Raw genomic sequence first — 15884 nt, 5'->3', positions numbered from 1 at the left:
CACAGAAGCAAAAGTGAGTTGAGGCATAAGGGTAGCTATATCATTTACTTCACTTCATCTTGGCTGCAACGTTGCTGCCCTAAATAACCAACTTATTGAATCATTGCTTTTTCATTAGGATAGGTTCACATATATCTATGTATAATTCACTAAGGAAAAAAGTGTTAACGTGGACTTTTTTTCTTTCATATGTACTGGGAATTATCCAGTAAATGTGTAATTATGAAGGAGGCACAGTGTTTACTATCTGGTAAATACTGAAGTAATAATTCAATGTGAGCTTAGAAAATGAGTGACAGAAAGAGGTAGAGAAAAAGTAAATGAGAGAAGGGAGGGAAGGAGGAAACAAGGAAAAGAAGAAGGGAAGGAGAAGGGAGGGAAGAAGAGAAAAAGAAATATCTGTCTATATTATGCTTGTGTATTTCCCTCAATGAACACTGTTGTCTCAGCAAAAAAAATCTTACTTTCTACTCGCAGACTCCACTGGAATATATCCTTTTCCCAAAATATCACATTTCACTTAAAATTTTGATTAAAATGTTATAATATTTTGATTAAATGTTTCCTCTGCCCTCTCCTACTTTAATTCCTTCAACTACTCTGAATCACACAGATTCGTGATAGGTCCTAAAGTTAGAAATTACCAATATTTATTTTATTAGGTCAAGAAACCGAGATTAAAGAAGGTGCACATATAAATAAACAATTGTACTAACAGACTAACATGGTACAACAAATAAGATATCATCATGGCACAAGAGAAGAAATGGAGAAAGGGGAGAAAACAGAGATGATGCTTGATCTAGGTCCTAAAGAATCAGTAGAGACTCACCAGAAAGATGGCAGAGGGGGAAGCAAAGCCTTAGATGCTGAGGGAATAAATGCAAAAGCATGCAACTTGAAGTAGCAAGGTGCACCCAGGGACCTATGATGGAAGTATAGTTTGTACACAGAAGAAAACAGAAGGTGAGATGGGCGAGTAGACAAAGACCAAATCACAGAAGACCTTGAATGGCATACATAGATGATATTGATTTATTTCACAGCCAGTAGATTTGAAACAGGGAAGCAAAGTAATATTGTTTTCATTAAAAAACAAAAACAAAAAAACGCTTAACTACCAACAATGTGGAAGACAGACTTGGAGAAACCATAGAGAGAAAGACCTATGAGGGAATCCTTAAAATAGTCCACAAGAGAGCTGATGAAGACCTGAAAAAGGGCAGTAGTGCTGGGATTGGAGAAGGGTTGACAGACTGAGAGATGTTAAGTAAGGAGAACCTGTAATATCCAGTAACCAGACGGGTATGAGAGATTAGGTATTGGCAGAAAGGGAGAAGTTTGTAATTATGTCCAGATTTTTGGTATATACATAATATAAGAGCAAGTCTAGGGAAAAAGATACTTTTGGTTTTAAATATGTTGGATTTTCTTGTGGGATATCCTGTTAGTAATTAATAGCAGGGAGCCAAAAAAAGAAAAGAAAAGAAGAGAAGAGAGCTAAAGAAAGAAGCCTGGAACGAAGGTACTGATTTGCAGTCATCAGTATCCTGGTAGCGCTGGATGCAGGGAGCACCGGAAAGGTTGCCATGGGAGTGCATGGAATTGAAAAGAGAGACTGGCTAAGTGTAAACCCAAGGAAATACCAACATCTAAAGGGTAAATAGAGGAAGAAGAGATTATGACAGGGGGAAAAAGGGGAAACGGGAGAGAATGGTGTCAGAGAAGACAGTGCAGGAAAGATTTTTATGGATAAGGTAGTACTCACTAATGAAGCCACAGAATTTAGGTTAGCTTTATGTAGTATGGACATCATATGCTGTTTGAGTTATTATTTACAAAGTGAATTTAGAGACTAACTTAGAACCTAAGTTTTTGGCCGTTACAGTCCCTTTTGGTTAAATTGAATTAAACACTCAGAGAACCAGGACAGTTTCTTATCCATGTTTTTATACCAAGCAGCACCTGACACAGAACATACATAGAAAATAAGCACATAATGCTTGACTGTGAATATTGCTGAAGAAAGGAATTAACAGATTCTCAGGTTTTAGTGAACTTGCATCGTCACTCTGACAATGAATATGTTTTTCAGTTGTATAAAACTTTAATATGTAAATGACTCTGAGAGAAAGAGACAGAGAGAGAGAGAGACAGAGAGACGAGAGTCTCCAGGTTTGAAGACACTCATTCATTCATTCTGTGTGAATCACATTCTATCACAGCTAGCAGGAAAAAGTACTTCTGATAGGTCTGGGCAAGCTGAATTTGCTTAACTTCCTCTCTTCCAATAACTTGCTTCAACTGATCTATATTTTTGCCATTTCAAGTCTACCGTCATCTTTTATCAGTTTTAGCTGCATTTTCAGCCTCCAGTTTGCTACTTTGGCAGAGTGAAAGAGATTCTAAGCTTGGCATTGACATTTTTTATTCACTCGAAATAATAAAAAGGGTAAATTTCTCTCACCATTCGTGTCATGTGAAAATAAAAAACCAATTGCATCGGTCACCAATCTTGCTCAGTTAGGCTGACATGAGTTTCAGTGTTAGTAGATGGGATTGAGATGTTGTTTGCTCAAGTGTATACCCCTCAACCTGTGGCAAGTTAAGACACTGATATCATGAAGGACTTGGGCCCCATTACTATCACAGAAAAGTTAAGTCACAGGGTGGTCAGTTCTAGGCCTCTCTGCTGCTCCAAAAAGAAACACAGGAACCAATTACAAAACACATTATCTCCCTCCCCCTTTCTCAATAAAGCCCATCACATACAAAGTTCAGAAATACACCCCCCACGAGAGTTATTGTGGGGATCAAGGGAGATGAAGCATGTTAATGGGCTTATAAATTACAACACATTATAACCAAGTCATTCATGGCTTGCTTGCCCAAATCCATCATAACTCCAAATGCAGTTCAGTGTAGAACAAGAGCATGGGGCTAGCAGGGGACAGTTCCCAGGAGTTAAACCTACAAGTGGAGTGAGGCAAGCTATGGGGACAAATAGAGAAGCAGACACTCAGAGGGCCAAAGGGGTATGATCGCCAACACTGGAAACATCGGTGAGCAGTTGGTAATAAGAAATCAAGTCGTTTCTGACAGGCGTGGCCCTATGGAGACTTATGGACATCCTAGTCAGAGTAAGAATTTAATGCCCCTTGAAAATAGTATCTTTAAGTCTTTATTAAACATCTATTTAGAGGACTGGAAGAAACTAATTTTCTATTATAAAATATTTCATCTTCAAAATAAGGAAATCATTACACGCACTTAATGTAAAGTAACATTTTATTAGGTATTGCCCTAGAACTATGATTTTATGCAATAGACAGATATTTGAAAGGCCCATAAAATGACTCAGAACAAATAATAGAGGAATCACTTATTCATGGCAAATCATGGCAAGTCAAGCATTGTTTGGTTTTAGAATTTCACTTGATTCCAGGTGCCAGTTAAGTGGCTGGTCTCAAGGCAGGTAGAATTACCACTTGCAACTCTTACTTGTGCACTGAAACATTATCTGACATAGTCAGACCTAGACAGATGAAGAACTTTCAAAATTTTTCATTAGAGGCAGTTCTAATTACATTTCACATGTTATATAAAAGTCACATGTGAAAATTTCATTTTACTTGTATCATAGTTCTGATTAATTCAGTGAAGCTTAGCTCTGCTTAGAGATCATTGCCCTGTCCCATGGCCTGCACAGTCATCAAATGGGCAAAGATGGGAAATCAAGATGTTAGAGAAACAGGCCCCAGAAATTCACATGAGTAGCCTTGGGTGTTGAAGAAAATTGTTCCCAGATGTGGTCAACACACTCTAATTGACTCTCACCAATGAGTCATGCCCTTGAATAACCCTCTCCCCGTGAATCCTGGCAGAACCTGTGCCTTGCTTCTAACCAACAGAATTTGGCCCAAGTGACAGGATATCATTCCCATGATTACATTACATTATATAAGACTCTGTCTAAACAGATTGGAGCAACAGACTCCCACTAACTGGCTTTGAAGTCAGCTGTCATGTTTAGAGAGGGCATACCAGGAGGGTCACACAGCAAAGAACTGAAGATGACCTCTCAGAGCTTAGACTTGCCCCTAGCCAAGATGGCCAGGAAGAAAACTGATCTCAGCCCTACAACTGCAAGGAAATGAGTTCTGCCAACACCCTCATATGGCTTAGGAGTGGCTCTTTCCCCAGTTGAGCCTCTGATGAGAACACTGGCCAATACCTAGGTTGCAGCCTGGTAAGACCCTGAAACAGGCACAGCCTAGACTTCTGACCTACCAAAAGTCTGAGCTAAAATATGTGTATTGTTCTAAGGTGCTAAATTTGCAGTAATTGGTTACACAGCATAGAGAACTAATGCATCAGGCAGCAAGGTTCAACTACTTGACGGCACTTCATTCACTGGTACTAGTATAGAGCATTCCAGAGCAAGGAAGGTCTAAGGCCTAGACAAAAGGAACTGATTCACTGTCGGGATGTTGAAACACTAGTTTAGGCAAAGGTACATGTGTCAGAGGGGAGGGTGGTGGTTGTGCCTGAGGGGTGAGGCACATGATAAGAACCCAATACAAGATGAGAACCTACAAGCAACCAGAGTGGAGGTGTTAGAGGCTGGAGAGGGCTTAGTCTGCAAACTGGGTATCTAGTTATGGGGGGATTACCACAGTCAATTCTGGGAATTAGGCAGGGTATTTCCATACTTTTCTGAGATAGAAAGAGGAGAATCTCCAGTTCCAAATAACACTGAGTGGCTGAAACCTTTCCAGCAGCTATACATTCCTGTTTAAAGCATTACTGTTGATATGATGATACTCATTAACTATAACAGCATGTAATAAAATAATTATTGGATTAGGCTCCTTAATGAAAGCTCCGATTAGCCATCAATGTGGGACCACCGAACAATATTTGGGATCAGACCCACAAAGAATGAGAGATGGCAAACACAAACTTTGACTATTTCATAAATTTAACAGTGGCTTTCTTTTCCGTAAAGCAAGCACTATCTTTGGATTTAGAATTGGATTAAAGCCCTAGCTCCTGTCTTTACTAACTTTCTGATTTAGGCAAACCACTGCACTTCTCTAAGCATCAGTCCGTTCGTTTGGAAAAATAAGGATAGTAATAACTCCTCCTCTCCACTGTCATAGAGCCAAAGAGGTGACAAAAATCAGAAAATGAAATGATTAAAATAGTCTCCACCATATTACAAAGCATTAGCTGAAGTGTTACAAAATTTCAATAGCACAGCGAGTTTAAAACTTTGTTTTGGAGTCAGCCTATGTGAATTTGAATTTTAGCTCAGTGGTGTATTATCTCTATGACCTTTTGCTAGTTACTTAACCCTCTGGGTATCCATTTAGCCATTTAAAGGCATGAAAATAATACTTACTTCAGTATATTAGGCAAATATTAAATGAGACAATGTATTGGGTTGGCCAAAAAGTTTGTTCGGGTTTTTCCATACCATCTTATGGAGAAACCCGAATGAACTATTTGGCCAACCCAATATGTAAAGTGCTCTAATTTTTCCTTAAATAGTAGGTTGTTGCATTGCCTGATTAAGATTGCTCAGCTTTGGAACTAGCCAGCATTTTGCAATTGGGTATGACAACTCCCCATGTGCCCTTTCATCTTCATTTCCATTGCTCTTGATACTTCCTTCTAGTTATAATAATTAATGGGCTATAGTATCATTATTTATACAATTCTGTTAATAAAACTAGAATTTCCAGGGTGAAGCTCTTCAATAAGTGTTTGTTGCATTGAACTGACCCCAAATTTGCAAACTGAGGGAGAATTTGTGGGGTGCAGACAATGGGCTTCCTCTCTGTAATGCTGCTTGGCCTCAATAATAACCTCACAACCAAATGTGTGTGCAGATATGCTTTTCAGTGGATAAGATAATACCTTTTAGGCTAATAGACGTGGTTGATTTACTGCAGAATGTTAGATTTGGTATCAGCCTAAATCACATCATCACCAAATATAGTGGGCACCACTGCATGCTGGGAATTATGCTACAGGCTTTCCCAGTTCCATTTAAGTCCCTCTATATCACTATATGCAAAACACATTAGAAGGACAAGATATTTATACTCTAAGTTAAATGTCTTTGCCATAAAAGTGATGTATGGAAGATCAATGTAACTCCAATTTAGCAATATAGGATGGGAATGGAAAACTTTTCATGAATGTAAATGTGAATTTAATAGGCCAAGATGGTTACCCCAGAAAATACTTAAACTGCTTTAGAAGTTTCTGGAAGACTTGTAGAAAACAACCTGATATTTGACCAGCTGGAATATAGGTGAATTGCTAAAAGGTTACTTAAAAGTGATTACTTTTATCTCCTGGCCTTTACTGAATAGAGTAACTAAAATGTCCTACATGTCCTGAATTATCTTTTTACTTTAATGGGTCTACCTGGAAGGATACTCTACATTTTCCTTTAGCAAAACTTTCTTGTATCTCATAATGAGCCATATAGAAGCACTATCAGGTAGACAGTTTTCCATGTGATGTTGTTTTAGAAGTCCAGAAATGCCCAGTCAGTAACAGCCCACTGTCCAGTTTAATAATTGTGACCACTTTGATCATTATTTACTATAGACTAAGTACTATTCTAAGCCCTTTAAAGATACCAACTCATTTAATCTTCACATAATCATCGTATGGGGTATCTATTATCATTAATATCATCTTCATTTTACATTTGAGGAAATTGGGGCACAGAGATATTAAATAACTTGTCCAAGGTCACACAGCTAATTAGCAGCAAAGCCAATATCAAACCAAGTTGCATGGCTCCAGATTCATGCTCTTAACCATTAGGCTATACTTTGCCCTCAACACAGAAATATCACCAGACTGAGAGTTAAAGGAACTAATTTTGAGTCTCGACTTCACTAATTAGCTATATGAAAATTTCTAACTTTACTTAAGGAATACTAATACCCATGTCATCAGGTGGGGAAGATTTATAGATATACACCTTCCACGGTGGCTCACTCATAATAGGTGTTCAATGAATATTACTTGTATCTAAACCTGATTCCTTCAGATTTTTCATTAGGACTCCAATTAACCTACAAAGAGATTATTAGGATCTGTAATGCTTTTAGAAATAACCCTGTGAATACCTGAGTATAATTCAGTTTAACTGATTAACTCTAGCCAAGAACAAAGTATTGAGAAGAACTGAAAACAAAGACAAGCCTATTTGGGTGGACCTTGTGTACAAAGTCAATTTGAGGGCACCTCTGAACAGGGCAGGCCTAGGCCGGTAACTATGGATTTGTTTGGGCAGCCAGAGGTCACCGTCAGCTAAAAGGCAGATGACAAGATACAAGAGGTGCTAAAGAGAGCATGGAAAAGCCGGAACCATTCTACCTAGGGCAGGAGCTTCTTTAATGTCTGCAATTTACACCATGGCCCGATGCCACACTGTAGTTGGAAGCATTCAGCAAGTGTCATGCCAGCAGTGGGGTTGCCACAAAGGATTTCTTGTTTCCTCCTAAAGACGTTAATGATGATGATATACTTGAACTATTTGGGTACTTTTCCCAGTTTTCCATAGTGGCCTACAAAGGAAATGTCAGAGAGTGGACACTCAAGCGTTGGTACTGCCGTCTGAGCTCTGTGTGAAGGAGAAAGTGCTGCATCAGCCCTCTTGACACTGGGCATGGGCAAAGCTACCGTGATGGACAGAGAATTCCTCAGGCACACAGAGCCCAGGTTCGGCCCGCTGTCCTTCATGGCGGATGTGTTAGGCATTTCACACTGCAATGAACAGAGGTGCAATCAGGCACCTCAGGTCACAGACTTTTCCTGTGAGACTCCAATGGAAGTGACAATCCTCAGCCATCACACACAGAACCTCATAGAAAGCCAGTACATGTTTATCACCATTCCACATCAGAAAAGCAGAAGTTTTTCCAGACATCCTCTAGTACTTTCCTCCAGAGCCAGAGCCATGTCACATGACCCCCAATCTTCACTACAAGGAAGACTTGGAGAGTATTTAGCTCTTCTTATAACCATAGTGGAAATAAGTTAGAGACAGAGTTGGAAATGGACAGTGTGTAAGTAACCCACATGGTCTGCACAGATGGGTACCATGATCATTCCTATGACATCACTAAGGAAACTAGGACCTGGACAAGTGAAGCAACTTGCACAAGAGCTTACAGATTATAAGTGGTGAGGCTGGGATTTGAAATCGAGAACCCTCCGTCCAAGGTCAAGGTACTTGGCACTATCCTCTGCAGCATCTCTAAACAGCTCTTCCAGTAATTCTCTCTCCGAGCACCCTGTAACTTTCCTGAATGGCCCTAATCATCACTTACAATGATGTATTTCGAGTAATCATTTGTCTTATGTCTACCTGTCCAATTACATAGTAATCTCTGTGACAGCTGAAACTTTTTTGCTGTTTTTTTAATACCCCCTGCATATGCAGCAATGTGTGTGTTTTCTCACATATAGCCAGTCAATTAATACTAATTGAATGAATTCAAGTAACATGCAATTTGATGCTAACCCTGTCTAATCAAGGGTTTGAGGAGTTCAGAGCTGAAGAGCATCAATGCACTGAGTAGAGGGCAGGGAGGGCTCCAAGACCATTGTTAGGCTGGGCCTGGAGGGATGGCTTTGGCTTTGAACAACTGGATGGGAGGAGTCCAAAGGAAGAAGAGACAAGTGTGTCTGTAAAACAGAACATTGACAAACTTGATAAAATTAGAGGATGTATGTTTAGAAATAGGCACAAATTAGGGTATCAAACAATTTAGGGAAAACCTCGAAAAAGGGCAGAAATTTCAATATTAATAAGGAAGTGGAGATTTCTGTGAAGGTAAGCAAAATCCCAGCCGTGACTGCTCTGGTAGTTTTACGTACATTTGATTAGGGCCTTAAGGAGCTGTTTCAGCAGCTGAAGCATCAGGTAACAGTGGAGAAGGCCAGACTAGACCACAGCATTGGGAACGGAGATTGAAGATGGAAAAGCAATTATGGCAAGGCAGCCACTAGTAGAACCTGGGTCTTTGAGGAATGACGTAGAGAGATGTAGAGAAATAGATTTAAAGAAACTCCAAGTTTTTGAGTTGGTTAACTGGGAGCCCTGGGTTAGAAATTCAAGAAGGAGCTGCTTAAGGAAGAAAGATTATAAAGCTAAGTTTGGAGTCTGAGGAAACTGAAAGATATCCAAGTAAAACTAGTCATAAGGAGTTGGAAGTAAATCACTGAAAACTGTTAGAAATTCATTCATTCATTCATTCAATCCTTTATCAAAAAGACTTGGAAATAAACACATAGAACACATTAAGAAAGAAACAGACTCATAGTCTTGAGCCATGGGAGTAAGTCACACTGAGGTGGTAAGACTACATGATCCTTCAGTTTCTGCCTTCCCCTGCCTCAGTGACCAGCTATGTCAACCTGGGTCTCTGAATGACCATGAAACAGAACTTCCCTGCATCAGGCAAATCAACACATATAGAACATGCGGTGTGAACAAAAATTAAACCTTTCTTGTGTTAAGCCACTGAGGATTCAGATTTAATGTTTAACTGTAACACACCCTAGCCTATCCTAACGTAAGTAGAAATCCATAGCCTAGACTAAGGTAGCAGATTTCAATGAAAGGTGAAATTTGAGATGCAAAGACCACAAAGGAGTGAAAAGCAGTGTGTAAATTTTGTGAATGGGGAGGATGCAGTTGCCATTCTGGTAAAGTTAGACTGACATTCCTATGAACAATGGGTGAACAATGAGCCCAAAACTTTGAGTCACCTTTGGTACTTCTTTCTTTTTCTCTTTTTGTGCGCACCACTCGGCATGCGGGATCTTCCCTGATCAGGATCGAAACCATGCCCCCAGTGTCGGAAGTGTGGAGTCTTAACTACTGGACTGCCAGGGAAGTCCACCTTTGGCACTTCTTATCAACATTGATAAGGCGCTTTTTGAGGAAGGAATTTGAAGGAAAAATGAACTATTGATTACTCACGTTAAATGTTGTAAACAAAAACGTGAAATACTCCACATATTGAATGTGGATGTGAATGTAAAATGCAAATACTCACAAATAATTTAAAACCTAATTTAATATTGATAAATAAAAATCAGCTTCCTTCGGCAGCTGATGCAATCCTCATGATTTTTCCCTGCAATTAGTCTTTCTCTGTTCTATTCTTAATATGTACTGTTAGCGTCATGTCTTACCAGGGATCAGTAAATATCTGTTGAATAAATGAATGAGTAAAATGCATATATAGAAGAATGAACAGCAGATGGAAATGACTGAAAAATAGTTTTAAAAAACTATTCAAGGATTTATGTAGGTATTTCATTTATCCAGGGAGCAAAGATCTAGAATATCTGTTTTCTAGTTTAAGTTTAGCAAGAAAAGTGTGTAAAGGCAAAGAAAATAACTGAAGTTATTAAGGTAATATTAAGGATCTTAAGTTAATATTAAGGTAATTTTACAATTTATCCTAATCCTCTAGCAAATGAGTTTTTGACCCAACTAATTGTGATAAGAAAAAATTCAATTTAACTTGACTCAATAGAACTACAGGGAAAAGGGTGAGATCAATTAAGGTTAATGAGCCTATAGATATTTATATTCTTATTATATTGAACAACTTTTACTATTTAGTATATATCTTTCTAAGAGTAAAATTTAAAAATTTAGAAGAATTATGTCTGTTGTCACAAAACGTCTGAATAAAGTAGGAGAGAAATCATTCATCTAAATATCAGGAAGAATTTGCTGACAGTGGGAGATGTCAGACTGAGAAAGGGCATAATCTGTAGTTATAATATTAGACTGGACAAAGAATTAAAACATCTATCACTGAAAATCATCCTTCACCTCCAGAGATGTAGACTAGCCAACATAAAGGATGATAGTGATATACACTGCTTGGAAACTAAGTAAGACCAGTCAAGGCAAAGACAAATACTTCCAATTAAATCACTCATGTGATACTTAGACCCAAGATTGACATGAATAGCCAAATAACCATAAATCTAAAAGACAAAACACACATTCTTCTGTTTGTGTCTACTTTTTGCTTCCTACCCACATTTCCTACCTGTATATAAAAATCAGATTTACAACAAGGAAGAAAAGCACTGAGTATATTCATTTATTAGGATGGAGTGTGATCTGTGAATTACAAAATAAAACATGTGATGGGATCCTCTGGTAATTTTTGTGGAAGACATAAAATCAGCTATCCATTAAGATGAGCTGCCCCTGCTCTTATTTACCTATTTCATCAATTCTACAAATATTTATTGTTTACTATATTCTAGGCATTATGCTAGGAACTAGATGGTCTCTGCTCTCTTAGGGCATAGAGTCTAGTAGTTGATGGGGTAGGCATGAAATAATCTATTGCTAAATTATAATCTTCTATTCACTTGCCCATCTTCCTCATTTTTTTTAAAGATTTATTTATTTATTTACTTATTTATTTGGCTGTGTTGGTCCTTCATTGCCACAAGCAGGCTTTCTCTAGTTGCGGCCAGTGGGGGCTACTCTTCTTTGCAGTGCGCGGGCTTCTCATTGCGGTGGCTTCTCTTGCTGCGGAGCATAGGCTCTAGGTATGCAGGCTTCAGTAGTTGGGGCAGGCAGGCTCAGTAGTTGTGGCTCGCGGGCTCTAGAGCACAGGCTTAGTAGTTGTGGCGCATGGGCTCAGTTGCTCCGCAGCATGTGGGATCTTCCCGGACCAGGGATTGAACCTGTGTCCCCTTCATTGGAAGGTGGATTCTTAATCACTGAGCTACCAGGGAAGTCCTCATCTTCCTCACTGAAGTGAGATGTTTTTAGGTAAGAACAATGCCTTATTTATCTTGACAATCCCAGAAACTAGCAGAGTGCATGACATAGTAGAAATACGGGCAGGCAAAAACTGTGGGATAACTAAGTGATTGAAGGGAAGAATGAAGGAAGGAAGCTTAATGAAAAGGGAAGAATATGGTTGATAAAGTTAAGTGGTTGGGGTTAAAAAAGCATGTTCTCAAGCTAATAGAATGCCACCATTTCATCAGTTAAAATTAGACTTCCAGATATCAAAGCTTCAGAAAAATGATCTGTTTCCATCAGAAGCTAACAAATAGAGTTTTAGAAAAACACCTCTTTCCATCAGAGACCAAACATATATCTACACTTTAAGCTTAGTTTCAGGAAACCAGTATTTCATTCCTAGCTCCACTCTGAAATTATCTCACATGGAGGAATCATGTAACATTTGCATGCCTAGTTTTTTCCACTTATAAACAGTAATAATTTCTTCCTAGGTATGGGTATGCAAGATTAATTGAAACAGGCAATTTCACTTTTAGGGCTAAAATACTAATTTCTACACGCACCCAACTGATATATTCATTTTCCAATGAGGAACATGATGTAGATATTAATGTTGGGTAGACTCAGGAGAGTTAGACAAAGTGACTCTTGTAAAGGAACAGAATCTAACTTCTTTTCCATCGGCCTGGAAATATTACTCTTCTATGACCCTGTGGCTCAAGACCTAAGGAAGGTAGAGACTCCTCAGTCATTTCCTAGACTGTCTTCTACCCCAGAAAAAGTAGGACCTTGGCCAAGCAACCTAAAGCTGTCACAAAGAGGTTGTTTCAAATCCACTGAAATATAATTATACACTTACCCATAAAATTTCCTCAACTTTGACCTAAAACATTGATTTGGTATTTCTAAAATTACTCTTTGATCCATATTTACGACATTCCTAATGACATCTTCTTATCCATTCAATGTGCCACGCTAATTTTAGAACAACATCCTTATCTTGTACAAGAATCCAAAAACTACTGCTGCCCCCAGAGGAATAAACAGCCTTTAGGAAATCAATAGAGGAAGCCATGAAAGGTCATTTGGTCTAGCTCAGTGCACTAAGCAGGTAAATAATTAATCCATCCAAGACGAAACATTTTTGGCAGGATCTAATTGATACCCACTCTGCTGATACATTGATGAAAATGATAATAGCCAACATTTATGGAGTGCTGACTATGAGCCAAGGTCCAAGCACTCTTCACATTATCTCATTTAATCCTTAAGTCTTGTACAATAGGTGCAATTTTTAATCTCTATTTTATTGATGAAGAAAATATAGTACCAATAAATCAATGGGGACTCTGGCTAATTTAATCAGAAATTGGGTGACTGAAAGCATTTGTGGTGAGGGTGAAAAAAATCAGGTTTGAGGAAGAATGGAGGCGAGCAGAACCCAGCCCAGATGCAGCTACAGAAAGGACGCTGACTCTAGCCTCTGCTCTACAACTAGATTCCCAACTCCAAACAAGGTCAGAAAAAAATCTCTATCTGACCCTGCACCTCGTGTCATTTCCTCAAACTTCAGAGTCCTGGGGAGGAGCTGGGCTTAGGTCAAGGGTCTCTATATTAGGTGGCAGGAGCCAGGAAAAGGCTATATCTGTTCAACCCATTCATATCCACTTTTGGCTTCCTTAGTGGGAAATACAATCTTCCTTTCTTGAAGTAATCTTCAGATTTCCCCCCAAATGGGAAACCAGTTTGGATCGTAAAAATGTCACCTACACCACTCTCACTAGTTTATAGGCGGCAGTATTATTGCACTGTACTTTTTAGTCTTATAAACACAAACTTCTAACCTACTCATGTTGCAATCCTTTTATTATACTGATCCAGATCCACAGAGCAAAATGCGACTTGCCCTAAAAGACTCTGGAAGTGTGGCTAACAAGAGAAAAAAAGCTTCAGCCACTTGTTTATAACCTACACCTTTCTTTCAAATGAAATAGTTCAGATTAATAACTTTTCTCTCATTCTCCCTGGATCTTTTCTACTCCTCAGCCAAATGGTAATTTCTCAGGAATGAATTCCAATATTGTTTGTACCTGCTCACTTCCATATTGGTAAATTACTTCTAACCTTAATGAATGATCCTCCATCCAATCAATTATTCATTTTTTAAATATTTTATGTTCCCCACTCTATAGATTTATTATTAACTTATAAATGTTAACATGGGAAAATGCTACCATCCACCTTCATCAATAATGGATTGTTTTATTTTTCTTAATGATTTTTTTTGTACTATTGATTGTAAATGGGTTTGACCTGAAGGGCCTTAAGCTTTTTCCATTAAAAATGAAAGTAAGCAAAGGCTCAATGTGGAATAACACTTTTTAAATATATTCAAGCTTGACTGTACCCTGATGATCTTAATGAATTGAGGTTGATGTTACCAGCCTCATCTACAGTGGAAAATGGTCCAAAAGATGAATTTGCAGATAGTATATGAAAAGACCTTCTAAAATCGAGTCCGTAATTAGGAATAATGATGTAAAATGAAAAATACTAAATCCTACAATCATCTTCACCACAAGCTCACTGTGTGACTCTGCTAAAATGAATCCACACTGCAAGTCAAGTCTAAAAAAGAAACAGTATCGTATAGTAAGAAAAAGACAGAAAACTGCATAATAAGTCATTATGTGTTAACTGTGTTGAAATGTAAGAGCATCATAAAAGTAAAACATGTTGACAAGTAAAACAAGGGAAAGAATAAAATACTTGGTACTTATGAAGGGAAAACAAGTCAGTCCCATTTATGTTTAGATATTTCACTGTGAAAAAAAGTTAACCTCAATCAGCCAGAAAAGCTAGTCATTCACCTACAGTGTAGGACTTCGATCTTTTTTACCTTTATCACCATGTATCTTTTTTAAATGAGGAAAACAGGTAGTAAGTTTAAATATAGCAAGTAGATGTTCCTTTCATTTATTCATTAAGACATCAAATGTTTATGGAGCAAATGTTTATGTGAAAGCACTGGGATAACCCATGAGAGAGGCGTCGATATAGTTGTCTCTGCTTTCAGAGTGCTTATAGTCGATTAGCAGAAATATAATATGAAATAATAATATAAGTAATAAAGGTATAACAGCAATATTAAAGATACAGGTAAGTGCTAGGGAAGTTTAGAAACACAAAAAATGAATTCTGAGCAAGGTTTTCATTTCGATTTTTAAATTAAAGTCAAATTCTATATTGTAGTGTGAAATGATATTTGCTCTTCTATGGAAACGATTTGGATCTGGGTTATGCATTAACTTGCAGCTATAAAGCATCAGAAATGATCAATCTAGGGAGATGGAAAATCACATAAATTCTAAACGTCTTAAAAACAATTCTCAAGGGTGAAATCTTGTCCTACAACCCCTGTATTATGACTTCACACTACCACTTTATGGCATGTAAATCTTAGGAACTATAAGAGAAGGTTATAAATTGCTTGATCCCATAAGATAGCCGGGTGTCCTTGGGTAGACCTTTCTATGTCTCAGTTTCTCAACCATAACACAAACGGGTTAAGCTCAGAATCTCTACGATCCTTTCAAGGTCTAATATCGGGAGACTCTAAGACTTTTTACATGGGCCATTTTTCATACGACCAATTTTCATTCTATGAATAAATGTTGTTAGGTTACCAGTTCCACATAAAGGGATCATATAGAAGTAACTGGATCCCCATGGATCCCCATGGAAAACCAATGCCCTGTGTGTGTCCCACGCCTCATAAATAGTCTACTACGAGCATTTGTGGATCCTATGCAAAGTAAGGGAAGACTTGAAATCTCCTTATTTATCCAGAAACAATATTTTTTTCTTATTAGAGAGACACAGATTATACTCTTTTGCAGGCTGTTGACACAAACTAGAGAACACAATCTTATAAACACACCACTTTTTGATGAAAATGGTACTTGTATACAAGGACTGGATGGGTATCAAGACAGCAGAATGGCCAAATAAATTTTTAAAAAATGAACTCTAATATGAAATTTAAGGTTCTTTTTTT

The 15884-nt window shown here is 38.1% G+C and overlaps 1 protein-coding gene across 2 annotated transcripts in view; it reads right to left on the bottom strand.

Annotated features, from left to right (window-relative positions):
* Positions 1 to 15884, bottom strand: part of HDGFL1 (HDGF like 1) — a 730488-nt gene that overhangs the window by 106587 nt on the left and 608017 nt on the right. Inside the window, exon 1 of one of the 2 annotated variants that reach the window (XM_082415288.1) lies at positions 1 to 15871. This exon is cut by the window's left edge and continues 17058 nt beyond it. The exons of the other annotated variant lie outside the window; for it this stretch is intronic. The gene's annotated coding sequence lies outside the window, so the exon portion shown is untranslated. Of the gene's footprint in view, positions 15872 to 15884 lie in introns of those variants that run through there. 2 annotated transcript variants of the gene reach the window in all.

Source organism: Balaenoptera physalus (genome assembly GCF_965194825.1).
Source record: "Balaenoptera physalus genome assembly, chromosome: 11".
Classification (NCBI taxonomy): domain Eukaryota; kingdom Metazoa; phylum Chordata; class Mammalia; order Artiodactyla; family Balaenopteridae; genus Balaenoptera; species Balaenoptera physalus.
Note: the sequence above shows the minus strand (reverse complement) of the source record. Positions and strands in the feature narration are given on the sequence as shown.